A 16,508-nucleotide genomic window follows, 5' to 3' on the forward strand; every position below is an offset into this window, starting at 1 on the left:
ATTGTCTCTGTGTGCACCAAAGTCAACAACCGCTGTGCATTAGGAAGGGGGCCACTATGAAGCATGGGCCATCGCCTGTGTCTGTGTCAATGCCGGTGAACCCCACATGTCAGGAAGGGGGGCAGCATGAAGCACCAATGGTGCTGGCCTCTGTGTGTCTAGGAGGGGGTCACTGTACTGTAGGTATGGCCAATATTTTAGTTACACTTGAGTCATTAGTGTCATTTTGAATAACAAAAGTTATACAAAATTACCAAGATTACACCATTAAACCCCATGACATAAGTACCATTCGGCTAATTTTTTTAAATGAACAGCCTTTCGGTTGGATTTTTATTGCTAGGGGGGACCTTTCTGGTGATTTTTGATCTCAAAGCCACAAATCCAAATGTCACCAGCAGCAATTCCTTTAAAGTGGGAGGTCAACAAACATTTCAGGAAGATTTTTTAGCAGAGCGGAACATTTGTGTAATTTTACTACATCCAAACGCAAGCCGTAGTTTTAAGTCGAACCAAAAGTTGAGTTTTTACCTGAATGGCCTGTTCGGGTAATGCTTTAAATGTGTGATGCATTCTGCATAATTGTGTATAATTCTGCCAATTTTTGTCTTAATTTTATTTAATTAAATGATACATGAAATTACACAAGTTCACAACCGTAGCGTATACTGCGGCCACTTTCTATGTGTATGTCCAACCCCGAGACCACATGTGTGCCAAGAGGGGGGCGCACTATGAATGGAAGGCTGTCATGTCTGTGAAGTCTTTAGTCAGCCACCAACATTTGACCACACCACCATGAGTACCAACATTTGACCACACCACCATGAGTACCAACATGTGGCCACACCACCATGATGTCAGGGCTGTTCCCCTGGATCGTCGTGCCAAGTAATCTGTGAGAAAAACAACCACCAATCAACTCAGGAGCTGTGCAATGACATCTGACCCTGAACTGGGTCATTTGAAGACTGTCCTGGGCCGTCCAGCCTGTTGGAGACTTGCATGAATTTAGCAAATGAGTGCTACCAATGTTGACTTTTAAGGTAAATGTTAAACTTTGCTGTGTTGGGGACTATTGTGGGCCGCATCTCAGAGTTATCTCCATTGTTGAATGTGGAGTACCCAACCCCACTAGAAAGGAAAGAGGGACTCAGGGATTCCACCAGGTTAATACCAGCACATGGAACTTAATGAACTGTGGGCATTAGTTAATCTACTGATTCCTTGCTTTATGTGCACACCAAATACTCCTGAGTTTTTTTTCAGGAAAGCAGGTGTTTGGTTGCTCATTCTGTGTATCACCATATTACTGTTACTGTATGAACTTTCAATCTTGCACTTGTGTATGCCTCACTCATAACTCCCACTCATAGAGCCCTGGATTGCTTCGTCAGCACTAACACTGACAGTCAAGTGCTGAAAGGAGTGGTACTCGGCCCATTTACGCATTACCCATATGTGGTTGGGACCACAGATATCAGGATTAAAAGCCCACAAACCCCCAAGGTTGGGCCAGTAACTCCTGATTGCCCCAGGACCCTCTAAAGGGGGGTCTGAAACCAAGGAAATGAGCAGTACCTTCTCCTGTGTCCGCTCCAAACTGGTTCTTGGGGCAGCTTCCCTCCCACTGGGTTTTTGGACCTGCCTGGGTAGAGCGAGCCCTCCCTCAGATCTCCCCCTACATTTCATTTTAAAAGGACCAGTCCCACAGGGGTCATTTACAAGGTAATATCATTTGTAGGCCCACTCTAATCGACCTTCCTGCAAGGGGAAGAAAAGCACCAGGAAGGGAAGGGGTGAATGATTCTATGAGCAGGGCTATGCTAGCCTTGATTCACAAACCAGGCAAAGCAACAGAGAAATGCACTCCCTCAGGCCAATCTCCCTGCTCAATGTTAAAATCCTGGTAAACAGACTGGAGCAGTGAGTAATTTTCCTCTTAGATCCCAGCCAGGATTTATCAGAAATCATGAGACTTTTGATAATACAACCTACTCCAGAAGGAGCGTTTTGTTATTACAACAAGTTACATTTCAAAATCGTAAAAAGTCGTAAAAAGTCCCAAAGAAAATCTTCCAGTAGTATGATGTGCAGTTCTTTTTCTTTATGCAGTCAATTCATCAAAGTCAGCCAACTCGACAAAAAGTTAATACAAATAACAGCCGACGCGTTTCGCCCCCATCTGGGAGTTCATCAGGGCTCCAACTAATTTGAACCCACAGGTTGAACTCTGACCTTGAGTCTTATTTCTGTTGTAACTAATCTGTCCCAAATGTGAAAAACTCCCTTAGATGGGGACAAAACGCGTCGGCTGTTAATTACATTGTTAACTTAGCATGATTATGACACCATGATGGTGCTTTTGCGCAGAACACTACATGCTTGGGTTTTTGCGACTCTGCTTCTGCCTTTCACATTGGAATATTTTGCTCTGCACGTTCTCTCTGTTCCTGGAGTTTAGTCTGAACATTGTGAACAAGGTCGATAAACATTGCCACTTATTACTCTGTTCTAGCCTCTAGACATAACATACCGATGCAGCTGCTATAGGCGGGAACTCATTAGGGGTGGGCGTAAGTCCGCGGAGAGGCATGGAGATTGAACCAATCTCCACACTCTCCGCATAGTTCCGTTATGTGTCACTCGCTCGCCACCCGCCTCCCGCCCGCCTACTGCCCGCAGCATTAAATAACATTAAAAAGCCTTAAAATAACATTTAAAATAAAACTTACCTTATCGGCGGCGCATCCATGTCCATCGCGCCTTCTTCTGGGAACTGCGCATGCGTGGGAGCCCGCGCATGCGCATTCCTCGCCAGGCACTGTAGCATTCACCGACTGCAATTTGAACATGTATTCCTTCGACCCAGCAATGCTGTATCAAAGATTTTTCTGCTAATATTTCGTTTGGGAACATTTGAATAACACGGTCCCTTCGCGCCTTGATGGCCAACAACTCATGCTCTAATCTATCAAATATAACGGATTCGGAGGAGCCAAGACGGCGGCCAAAATGGCCGCATAGCCGCCCGGCTCCGCAGCTCGCCCTCGCCTTTCGCCCCATCCTGGCACTGATCCTGCATCCCAGTCGCGGCTACATCCGGCTGCACACCTCTGGAGTGCGGCGATGTCACTCCGGCTCGAACCCTGCTCCTGACGGCCGAGACCCATCGCCCCAAACTTTCCGGCCCTGACACTGATTGGGCCGGGACCTTGCGTGACGCGGCAGACGATGCGCGGCTGCACAACAGCGGCCCCGAGAGACCATCTTTGCCCGGTGATCCGGACCGGGACTTTCGATTGGAGCGGCCTGAAACGACAGCTCGGGGATTGCATCAACACCCCAGAATAGCCTACCAACGACTTGCGCCTTCGCATGCCACTGCTCGCACACTCGGCTGCACCTACCGCCGTACGGAACGGCTTTGCCCCACTCCACGCACTGCCGGCGACCGATGGATGTACTTATAGTGTGGCCCTGAGTGAGCACTCGGTTATGCCCGGCGAGTGCCTTACACTGCGGTAGGTGTTTTCTGTTCCCGTATGTGCCTGGTGAGATCTGCCGGTGCGTGGTGGACGGCGCTTGCTTTCCTGGCGGCTGGTGGGGCTTGCTTCTTTTCCGGATCTGGGGTCCCTTGCTAGAGTGGCACGCCACACGGACTGGTACTGGGGCGATGGCACCCACGACGTGAGATGTCCTGCTGGCCCTCGCAGATTTGCATTCCGAATTGAGGAGTCGTTTGCAGCTCGGTGATGACTTGCGGATAGTGGCGATGTGTTCAATGGCGGACGGCCAACTTGCTGATCCGGAGCCCGACATCTCCTGGTGTGCTGGCACTGAGGACCCCCTGAACTGGGTTCAGTCTGATTGTGGATTTGGTGGGACCTGCAGCCGAGCCTCTGTGTTTGCGGATGTTCTCACCCGCCAATCGGCTGTTATATCTCCTGACCGCCCTTACTTTGTTTTTGCGACGGCTAGTATGTTATGGAGTTGCGCAATCACTTTGCCTTCATTCCGTCTCTTTGCTGCTAATTTGGCTCCAAAAGTGACAGTGGACTCATCGATCCTGCTTCCTTACATCGTGCGGCGCCTTACTACCTTGACCCGGACTGGACAAGGCTGAACCTGGACTTTTTACGTCTTTATTGGATTCTCTGATGCCGGATTGAGACATTGCTTGTGGGTGCGACTTTGAGTGACCGGGATGATTCTATGTTGTTTGCCCTCCATTATGGTGGGCTCTTTGTTCGTCAGGATGGGTGGGTGGGGGCGTATCTGGGGCCGGAGCTAGGGCCCTCCTCCTCTTTTCCCTTTTTCGGGGTTTTCTGGGGCGACAGGCATGCCTATGGGGGGGGGGGCGTGGCCTTCCGCTGCATGCAGGGTGGGGGGTAGGGGTGGGGTGTGTTTCTCGTTTCTCTTTGTCTCTATGGCCCACTTTTTCTTTCCTTTTCTTTCTTTCTTCCTTCTTAATAACTCTTCCTTTATAACTTTATAATTGTAGTCGGGGGTTTAGATTCCTCGAGTGGATGATTATTTGTGTCCCTTTTTTGTCGCGAGATCCTGTTCATATTATTCGCTTAGTGGGTGGGTTGTTGTGCCTCGATGGACTGCTCTCGGACTTATATCCTCTTGTTATGTTTGCATTGCTGCGCTGAATTGAAGGCTATTGTCTCTACATGTGCATAGCATAGTGCATGATGTCGTAACGTTGCATTTACTTTGAATCTTCAATTTTTTGAACTAGACTCCTCCCACATCCTGTAAAACTGCTGACAATTCTGATCATCGCACCTGATTTTTTGTTGCCTCATTGCTGGAGTCTATGACATCACTATCCTGTGTTGCACGATGATTTGGCCTCTGGATGTTATTTCGTGGCCTTCTGTCCTTTATTCGATTTGCATGCGATTTTATCCTGCTAGCGTATTTTTCAGCTAATCCTCCGATTGCGACTCTTGATATTGTTTGTAATCTGTTGGGTTCATTGCCCCCTCTTCGTTTATTGCGGATCACATGGCGAATGCTTCTTTTCATTTATAAACTTTAAAAATTAACCTGATTTATCATGTGCTCGACGGTCACCTTTTCATATGTGTCATTTTGACTACTGGCTGGTTTTTCTCTAGTGACTGCTGAGCCATTCTATTGTTATATTTGTGCTGCACATTGATTTTGAGGCCGGCCAGGTCGGTTGTAGGCCTATGTATGTATGCTTTTGTGCTTCAATAAAGGTTTTACAAAAAAAAAAAATATATATATATAACGGATTCATAAAAGTATCAGAACAAATCACCATCGATTGTGAAATGAGGGTCCTTTTGTCAGGGCTGGTCTGTCCAAACATCTTCGGAATCGACATTACAGAGTTAAGAAGTATCTTTCCAAACGCAGGTTTCTTGTTTGTTAAAAACCCTATTGAACAGTTTGCAAAAGAACTCCAAAATGGCTGCCGCTCGCAACCATTGAGGTTGCCGGTCTAGTGTTCTCTAGCCTTTCAGAGCGCAGCTGAGCTCGCGGTTCCCCGCGAATTCAAATGCGCACTTCAACTGAATTTCTATGAGGAATGGTCGCATTCTCCTTCGCGGCATTCCTCTTTCCGAATTTAGTGGGTTCGTGAGTATTTTCTAGTGAAGACCGAGAGACGGTATTTATTACCGCAGCTGCGGTAAGCTATTCTAATAATTTTTGACAAGAAGTTTGTCAGAAGTTGGTTCCAGTGTAGCTTATTAGTCAGACCCCAGAACTCTTTTTACAGCGGACAATGCAGAAGGGTTACTGAAGTCTTCCAGCCTCTCCCATGCTTAATTCCCATTAGTGAGAGAATCCAGTGACTTGTAATTTAGTTATTATTACTGAAACAGTATGGAGAGAATATCGTAAAATTGTCAGTAGACACATCTTATTTTGGAAAACCTGCTAAAGAGACTCTCTCAAGCAAGGAATTGAAAAGAATTCAATATTTAGAATTAAAGAGAACCTGCAGGAAACGTTTCTTGAAGCAAGTACTGAGAGACTATTGGTAGAAAGAATTACTAGTATGTGTAGTTATTTATATATAATATATATATATATATATATATATATATATATACATATATATATATATATATATATATATATATATATATATATATATATATATATATATATATAGATATATATATATATATATATATATATATATAAGACCAAAAACCGCCCAGAAGCTTGAGGCCGCACAGCACTGCAGGTGAGTAACAACTCTATTTAAACCAAGCAGGCAGCTTAACATCCATTTGAAGTCCATGGCCTGACACGTTTCGATGCCACTGTTTGCATCTCCTCAGAGGCCGTGTCAGCGGAGGTGATTTGTGGCTACTGCATCTCCTCTGCGTGTTTCCGTAATAGGGGGCTTCAGTGCTCCTCCTTTGGTGCTAGTTCATTTTTAAATGCACGCTGGGTATTGAGGTCTCATTGTGCCAATTAACGCCCTCTAGTGGGTTACCTCCGCTGCAGCTATATATGGCCAATTTTTCTCGGCCCTCCATTGAGCCTTGGATGAGACTCTGCCGGCTTCATTAAAGGTGCCCTGCAGCTTCGGAAAGAGGAAACTTCCTCTCTCCTAATGCCCATTAGTTTCGGGCAGTGCGATCCCTCTGCAGCCTGGAACTGCCGCATAATATGTAACCAAAAAACCGCCCAGAAGTTTGAGGCCGCACAGCATTGCAGGTGAGTAACAACTCTATTTAAAACAAGCAGGCAGCTTAACATTCCTTTGAAGTCCATGGCCTGACGCGTTTCGATGCCACTGTTTGCATCTCCTCAGAGGCCGTGTCAGCGGAGGTGATTTGTGGCTACCGCATCTCCTCTGCGTGTTTCCGTAGTAGGGGGCTTCAGTTCTACTCCTTTTGTGGCAGTTCATTTTTAAATGCACGCTGGGATTTGAGGTCTCATTTTGCCAATTAACGCCCTCTAGTGGGTTACCTCCGCTGCAGCTAATTATAGACAATTTTTTTAATGAAGCCGGCAGAGTCTCATCCAAGGCTCAATGGAGGGCCGAGAAAAATTGTCCATAAGTAGCTGCAGTGGAGGTAACCCACCAGAGGGCGTTAATTGGCAAAATGAGACTGCTATGCTAACGGTATTAGTATTGTGCATCTTTCTGCTCGTTGTGGCTCATATACTGCATTTAAGAGGGGAAACATCCTTTACAACGCAACTTTTACCACGCAGTGCCTTTACGACGTAACTATTACAACGCATGTCATTACAACTCATTGCGCTGGGGGGCACTCTAGGATAGGGAATGGAATTAATTTACTATCAACACCTTCCCTACTATCCACGAGGACTGGAGTTGGAATAGTAAATTAAACTATTCACTATCCAGCACCCCTAAGCACTATGCGTTGTAACAGCATGCGTTGTAAAAACTTCGTCATGACAGCATGTGAGGTAAAAGCATGCATTGTAATGTCATACATCCATTCAAGAGCATGTTAGTTAAAATAAACATTTTAAACTATCTTCATGTCTCTGTTTGACCTTATTGTGAACAAGTACAAGGTGGTGTGCGAAAAGGTGTGTCTTGGTTCCACAATTCCTGAAAGAACAGGGAATTCTCTGTTCTGGGTTGTCCAATAATTTGTTACTCTATTCTTGTGTAGGAGAGCAAGTGACACACTATACCTCGTCAGTCTGGGGCTTGTGGAATCCCTGCAACATTACCACCTGGAATCTCCTCTCCACCCAAGACACCACCTCCACTATGAAATTCATCCACTTGGAAGCTCCCACGGACCAATGCCCAAATATCTTCTTCAACATCGGAAACCAACGGATTGGCCAGGAACTCACCTGTTAGAAAGTGGTTTATTAGTAGTGATAAGTAATGACTTACCACTTGTAATAAGGTCACAAACACAATAAAAGGTTCAGTCACGGTCTCAATGAATGATTCCCTTTCTCAGAACTTATTAGCTGGCAACGAGCAGGCAACTTAGGAGACAGGTGTGTAAGGCATTTGAAAATACCAGTGAATTAAATAAGTAAGACACAACACACAATACAAATCCAATTCAATTTATAAATATATAAATTATATTTTTTAAGAACAAATAGACATCAAAATGAAAAAAATCAAATTTTGGAAACAGAGATATGAATTTGTAAAGAATAAACACTTTCTAGTTCTTAAAAAAATATAGCGCTCGAATAGGAATTCTGGTCCCGCTTGACCAGGACAAAGTCAAAGTTTGAGGCTGACTGCGATGAAGCTCTGGTCAGATACACTAACCGGGAGACCGAAGTCAAAATGTTATCTTCACAGTCATTTTTCGGAAGCTTTTTCTGCCAACGTCGAGCGAAGCACTTTGTCAGGCCTGATTCAGTGTGGGTTTGCAGGTTGAGTTTCTGTGAGGCCCCGGTCAAATCCAGGGAGTCTGGAGCTTTGGAGAATTTAGTGGGACAAGCCTGAAATCAAGGCCTAGTAAGGGTTGAAGATAGCCAGCTTGACTCTCGAAGTTGATTCGGTCCCCTTATGGAACTTTTTTCAAAAGTTGCTTTAACTTATAAAACGTCTTCCTGAACTTCCTCTTAAGGTTCCGAAGTGTCCAAAACACAAATCCAAGGGTCTAGAGTCTCCTTGATGTCCCATGACTATGTCTGGTCTATATTTCCCACAATGCAACAGGCTGAATCCTTAAAAGTCCACTGGACGCGGGAAACAATCTTTACATGCAGTCATTACAACGCAGTACCTTTACAACGCAGTCATTACAACGCAACATCCGTTACATCACATGCCATAACAACGCAGCCATTACAACGCATGTCACTACAACGCATGTCACAACAACGCATGTCACAACAACGCATGCCATTACAATGCATTATAAGGTAAGTAATGGGGAATAGTAATTTTTACCTCTACACTATCCAACACTTACCTTACTGTTGCACTCACTGGAGTGGGAATAGTAATTTTTACCCCTACACTATCCAACACTTACCCTACTGTTGCCCTAAAAGTAATATGCTTTCTAATGGTATGCGTTGTAATGGTATGCAGAGTAATAGAATGCATTGTAATTGTAGTTTCTAAAAATGCGGCATGCGTTGTAAAAACATGTGTTGTAATGGATGTTGTGATGTGAAAACTGCATTGTAAAGGCATGCGTTTTAAATGTTTGTGTTGTAACGTCATACATTCCCTGGACGCACTCCAGGATGGGGACTTTTGGTGGGGATGATGAAGGTGGGCTCTGTTAACCTGTAACCTATAGGGAGCCCACTCCTTAATTCTTCTTGAAGCAAGGCAAAGTCATTAAGGCTGTAGTACTACACTGAGTAGCAGGTGCAGTTCCTCAGAGCACATTCCTTTGGGTGCAGATCCAGATTCCAGCAGGGCAGTCCTTTCTTCTCCTTGTAGTTTAGGCAGCAGATCTGAGGAGCCATGCAGCTCTTCCATATTTATCTAGTTTTTGGGGAGTCAAGCAGTGTAGCACCCCTAACCAATGAGATGCAGGGTGCTACCCAGGTGTATGACCACTTTCTCCAAAGTGTGGCATATTTTTAAGAAGTCACCATTCTCTCCATAACCAACATGGAGAATTTCTCGCTAGAAGAGTTAGATGGTAATGAGCCAACCCTCAAGGTGTGGCTACATTTTACTATCACTCCCCTTCCATTCTACTCCTTAATCTAAATATTGAGGCTCCTGTGTGACTTGGTGGTGCAGGATGTGGGGGTCAGCCAGTGCTATCCTAAGTGTCATTCTGCCTTTGAAGACCACTCTGGCTCTCCCACCCTTTCCTGGCTTTTGGCTTCTATAGCCAAAGTTCTCCACCCACAGGCATTTTCTACTCTGACAGGAGACTTATCACCTTCTCAAGCAGCTCTGGATCAGCGTGGGAAAGGCTGGCCAATCAGGAGAGGGCACTAGAAAGCTGGATTTTGGCTCATAGAACATAACGTTTGATAACTTATTTTCTGTAATAGTTATTATAAATCTAACTGGGGCCGGTTGTTGGTTTTATCTAAACTATTAATTTGATACCTTAAAACATTTTTAAGCCGCATTTAGCAATATTAATATGTTAAAAAATATTTCAATGTAAGCATATGGATATATTCACTACAACAAGGAAAAACAGAATTGACACTTTTTCCCTCACCAGGGCTTATAAAACATCTTTTACAATGTCTCTGCTTATAGTTACCTGGCACCCTACCCATGGAAAACCAAGGGGAGAGCCTAGGGGTGACATATATGACAATAAGGTAGATTGATACTTTGGAAGTACCTTTAAATCTAGAGTAAAATGTGCTCATACTTTCAATTTAAAAGCAGCCTGCATGGCATGGCTGACTTTTAAAATGACAGCAGGCACCACAGTAGTGCTCACTTCAGTGTGGAAGATTTACTGAGCCTCCAAACCTTCCTGCCCCACTATATACCAGAGACTTAGAGATAGTTTCAGTCCCCCTATCCTTATTATATACTAAAGACTTACAGCAGTCTGTCATTGTCAATTGTAACTATACTAAATACCTTTTAAATAGAGCACAGGCCCTGGATCTGATTAGCAGATTCTAGGGGACTTTTAGAGTCAGAAAACCAGCCTCTAGTGGTCAAAATGTGGGCAGAATGTGGGGGTACACTGCAAACAGGTACTGATTTCTCACAACACCTCTATCATGACCGCAGAATTTCCCGACACCTGGAAACACAAGCTGTAGTCAGACCACTATTGAAGAAACGCTCCGCCGACCCGTGTGCACTCAGCAACAACCGGCCAATCTCCCTTCTCCCATTCCCAGTGAATTTACTGGAAAAGATCATCAACAAGCATGTCATGACACACCTAGAGCATAACCAGCTACAGCAGACAGATGCCGGCTTAAAGCATACCATGAACAGAGGTCGATGAGAAAGGACTAGTCCCCACAAAACCTCCATTCATAAAACCAAGCACAGGGAGACACAAATGCACCCTACACACAGCTGCAGGGAGGTCATAAAACCAGCATCTAAAGGTCAAAATGCAGGCAAGAGGTGGGGGGACACTGCAAACAGGTCCTGATTTCTCACATCACCCTTATCACCACTGCAGGATTTTCAGACACCTGGAAACATGCCGAAGTCAGTTCACTACTCAAAAAACCCTGCAGTGACCACTGTGTACTCACAAACTATTGTCTAATCCCCCCGTTCCTATTCCTAGCTAATTTACTGGAAAATAGTTTTAGCAAGCAACTCATGGCACACCTGGAGCAAAATCAGCTACTCGACGCATACCAATTCGGCTTCCACAACAATCACAGCACTGAAACTACCATGATTGCAGCCACTGATAACATCTGAACCCTCATTGACCAAGGTGAAACAACAGCTCTGGTTCTCCTCGGCCTCTCTGCAGCCTTTGACCCTGTATCTCAACACAAGCTGATTAAAAGACTCTACCACATCTGCATCCAAATTGATGCACTCATATGGATCATCTCCTTCCTCATCTGGAAGAACGCAGAGTATACTCCTCCCACCTTTCACCTCCAAAACCAACAGAATTGCTTGTGGTGTACCTCTAGGGCTCAGCCTCAAGCTCTTCAATGGATATATGACCCTGCTGGCCAACATCCCACATTCTCAACATAAGTTACTATGCAGATGACACCCAACTCATCGTCTCAATCACTGACGACGCCACCATCACCTGAACAAACGTCCACAGATGCATGAAAAGCATCACCAACTGGATGAAGAACAACTGCCTGCAACTGAACACAGACAAGACAGAAGTACTGATCTTCGGCAGAAGCAGCATCACATGGATTGACTCTAGGCCTGGGCGGTGAACTCTGATTCGCTCATGGAGTTTGCAGAGTTTTCCACACTCCGTGTTCCAAGGAGAATGCAGAGTTCCAAAAGTGGAGTTTTTTCCCTCGCTCGCAATGTCAAGTTAGCGAGCACAAAGGGAGCAAAATACACTTCATCACAAGATTTTTCCTCCATTGCGCTCATCAATGTCTAGAAACAAACCTCCAGGCAGAGATTTCTCAACGCGTGAGGTTATATTTCTCAATGCAAGTGGTCGCGTATGCTCACGACCACTTCTGTTTGCATTGAGAAAGCTGTCGCTCGGGGACAAAATCTACCTGAGCAACAGAAAGAAAGCTGAGCCCTCTTGTGCTGCGCATGGTGCCATTCGTGATGAATTTCCAGCATGGGACAAACACCCGGCGCTGAAAATCACTGAAACCGCATGACCCTAATGCACTACGCAACTTGCGGAACTCCGCGCAGTGCAGCAGGGTTTTTTTGTCACTTTGAGGAGTTCTGCTACTACTCCTAGGCCTAAATGATTACAGGCAGCCATCAGACCTAGGATCCGCACCCACTCCCTCTGACCATGCTAGAAATCATCATTGCCAAGAAGCTCACCATGAATTCACAGGTCAACACCATCACAGATTAACCCTGTCTCCTCTGCCTGCTTCCTCATTTTGCTCATGCTTAGGATGTCCTGGTTTCAGTTTTTATTTTTGGTCAATTCTGGTTGTTTTTTTTCAGTGTTTTCAAGTGATTTCAATACCTTAAAAAACAGTGGTTGTTAGTGGTTACACGTGTTCATGCCATTAAAAACAACCGAAACAGTGTTTTTCCGGTGTTTATGGAATGTTTTGCTTTTATCATTGATTGTTTTCTGCACTGATAGTGCATGGTATATAGACAGTGTACATACAGTGTAAACAAGGTCCAAATACATTTTGCAATTCAAAATTATTGTAGTATACCATACAATACTTCTTCAGTGAGTCTTTAGTGGTGAAAGGTTATCTGAAAGGTTTCTTCAGAGAATGTTGGTTAAAGTCCTAGCATTTTGCAGCTTCAGTGACTTTGGGTAAAAGGCAAATTCTTCTAAAGTCAAAGAACAAAATTGCCCTCGGAATTACTTACAATTATAACTCCATAATCAAATATTCCAGTCACTCATTAGAGTATTGGAAAAATAAAATTTTGCTGGAATGGTTAATGCACTAAACCAAAATAATTAATTAATCATTTATTACAATATGCATAATATGAGGTGTCATATGGGAAATATTTGCATCGTGCTAATATAAGGGGTTTGCCACATGACAATCCAACAACAATGCACTTCCGCCCTTAATAACCCAGTTACCACTCGAATCACTTGTGGGCTCTATCCGTGCCATTGACTCTGTAAAGCACTTCTTTGCCTTCTGGCTAGAATCACATTATACAGACACCATAAACATATCTACATTTGGTAAGTAGGATGGTGCTTGTCTTGCACAGCTACTGTTCGCTGCGATCACTGTCAGAGCTGGCAGTCCACACTTCCTACATGTGCTTGCATTTCTCAAAGAGCTTCCTCTGGATGTGATGCTACCCAGGCCTTCTGATGAGATGTCCTTTTATGGATGGAGCTGCATTGGTATTAAGCAATTAATCAATCAATTAATCATTCAGTATTTGAAAGCAAGGCTAATCAGCCGATAGGGTGTCCAGGTGTTTGCAGGTCGTGGAGGCTTATTTGAACAGCCTGGTCTTAAGGTCCATTATGAATTCCAGAAGTGAGGTAATGTACCGGTGTTGCTTGCAGAGACTTTTCCTGGTCTTTGCTGCGTGTGGGAGAAGGAGCATCCTCCACTTCTGCTTCGGTAGATGCGGGGAGTATGGGCATGTAAAAGGAAGGTAGAGCAAGGTCTATTCAATGGTTATTGGAAGTTCAGGCTGCCGTTAATGTAGTCTGGTCTTTGGTTGTGTAGAGCCTTGTGTGCGTGGGTCAGCAGCTTAAACTGGCAACCTTCTGTATGGGGAGCCAGTGTAGTTGCCTGAGGTGGGGTGTGATGTGGGTTTATTTGGGAAGTTTGAGGATGAGTTTGACTGCAGCTTTCTGTATAGTCAGAAGTCTCTGTAGGAGGTGCGCGGCGATGCCTTTGTCAAGGGTGTGGCCGTAGTCCAGTCAACTGGTGATGAGAGACTGTATCAGTGTGTTTCTTGTGCAGGGGAAACCACTTAAAGATATTATATAGCATGAGTAGGCTATCTGGTTTTAGGATTAAACCTATACTAAGTGATAAAACCTCACTGACAGGGAAATAACCCTCACCATTGTAAATATATCATCACTGAAAAAACACCTACACAACCACAAACTAAAAGTTGTTCAAAGAAAAGGAGAGTGAAAGAGTCATTTTGTCCTTCCTGAAGGGGTCAATACAATATAACTTTGTTATACAAGCTAGCAGCAAGAAAGACTTGGATAACATTATTCTGCTTGAGTTTTGTTGTTTAGGGATCTCACTAAAATATTGTTTCTCTTTCATGTTGATGTTTTCAGTTTTGTGGTCTTAGGTCTAAAGTTGCAGGGTTTAGAAGCATGTTTTAGGTCTTGTTTAATTATTTTGTAAACTGTATAGAATCAGGAAATATCAAAAACATATTTGATATTTCTGCTGCGTTTGATTCTTTCACTGATAGGTAAACTGGCTGGTTCCATAAGAATCTTTCCCAAAATGTGCCATCACATTTGCCCACAGAGAATGGGTAAAAACCCTTGATACATCGGCCCCAGTTTCTAGTGAGTAAGTATTGATAGTAGGTGAATTCCCAACACCACAGGTTGCTTGTTTCAAAAGTGCTGCTTCATGTTTGACTTCAATAACTCTGAGGGCATTTTGACTTCAATAATTCCGAGGGCATAATCGCCCAGTTTAACGCAAATGTTGCAGAACCTGCTCAGAGAATCAAGATCTTCAAGTGCACCTGTATTAGCATGGAAAGCTGTGCCAGTGGCCAGAGTTAACAAATTGTGTACTGGTTGTTTAAGTGTTGCCAGTCTCAAGTTTCAATGTTGAGAGGCCTTTTAACAGAAAAAAGTTTACATGGGAAGCAAGGAGTGCATGACTAAAGACTCACTGAAGAAGTATTGTATGGTATACTACAAAAAGTTTGATTTGCAAAAATGTATTTGGACCTTGTATACACTGTAAGTACACTGTAAGTCCACTGTCTCTATACCATGCACTATACCATGCACTATCAGTGCAGAAAGCAAGCAATAATAAAAGCGAAAAATTCCATAAACATTTAATGGCGTGAACGTGTGTAACCACTGATAACCACTGTTTTTAAGGTATTGAAATCACTTGAAAACACTGAAAAAACCCACCAGAATTGACCAAAAATAGAAACGAAAACAGGAAAGCCTAAGCATGAGCAAAGTGAGGAAGCAGGCAGAGGAGACAGGGTTAATCTGTGATGGTGTTGACCTGTGATTTCATGGTGAGCTTGTTGTTAATGATGAATCCGAGGTTTCTGGCATGGTCAGAGGGAGTGGGTGCGATCCTAGGTCTGATGTCTGCCTGGAATCAATTAGGCCCAGGGTAGTAGCGGAACTCCTCAAAGTGTCAAACAAACCCTGCTGCACTGCACGGAGTTCCGCAAGTGCGTAGTGCCGGGTGTTTGTCCCATGCTGGAAAATCATCATGAATGGCACCGCGCGCAGCACAAGAGGGCTCAGCTTTCTTTCTGTCGCTTACTTAGATTTTGTACACGAGCGACAGCTTTCTCGATGTAAACAGAAGTTATCCCAGTGCTATTGCTAATATCCTCTTTATTGATCACTGATACATCCCAGTGTCATTGCTAATGCCCACTTTACTGATCACCGGTTACATCCCAGTGCCATTGCTAACAACCACTTTATTGATCAAAGGTAACATCCCAGTGCCATTGGTAATACTACATTATTGATGACCGGTTACATCCCAGTGCCATTGCTAATACCCACTTTATTGATCACCGGTTACATCACAGTGCCATTGCTTATGCTACTTTATTGTTCACCGGTTACATCCCAGTGCCATTGCCAATACCCACTTTATTGATCACCGGTTACATCACAGTGCCATTGCTTATGCTACTTTATTTTTCACCGGTTACATCCCAGTGCCATTGCCAATACCCACTTTATTGATCACCGGTTACCTCCCAGTGCCATTGCTAATACCCACTTTATTGATCACCGGTTACATCCCAGTGCCATTACTAATGCCACTTTATTGATCACCGGTTACATCCCAGTGCCATTTCTAATACCCACTTTATTGATCACTGGTTAAATCCAAGTTTTATTGCTAATACCCACTTCATTGATCACCGCTTACATCCCAATGCCATTGATAATGCCACTTTATTGATCACCGGTTACATCCCAGTGCCATTGCTAAGACCTACATTATTGATCACCGGTAACATCCAAGTGCCATTGCTAAAGCCACTTTATTGATCACCGGTTACATCCCTATGCCATTGCTAAAGCCACTTTATTGATCACCGATAACATCCCAGTGCCATTTCTAATGCCACTTTATTAATCAGTGGTTACATACCATTGCCATTGGTAATACCACTTTATTGATGACCAGTTAAATTCCAGTGCCATTGCTAATGCCTACTTTATTGATCACCGGTTACATCCCAGTGCCATTACTAA

The sequence above is a fragment of the Lissotriton helveticus genome, chromosome 11, assembly GCF_964261635.1.
Source record: "Lissotriton helveticus chromosome 11, aLisHel1.1, whole genome shotgun sequence".
Classification (NCBI taxonomy): Eukaryota; Metazoa; Chordata; class Amphibia; order Caudata; family Salamandridae; genus Lissotriton; species Lissotriton helveticus.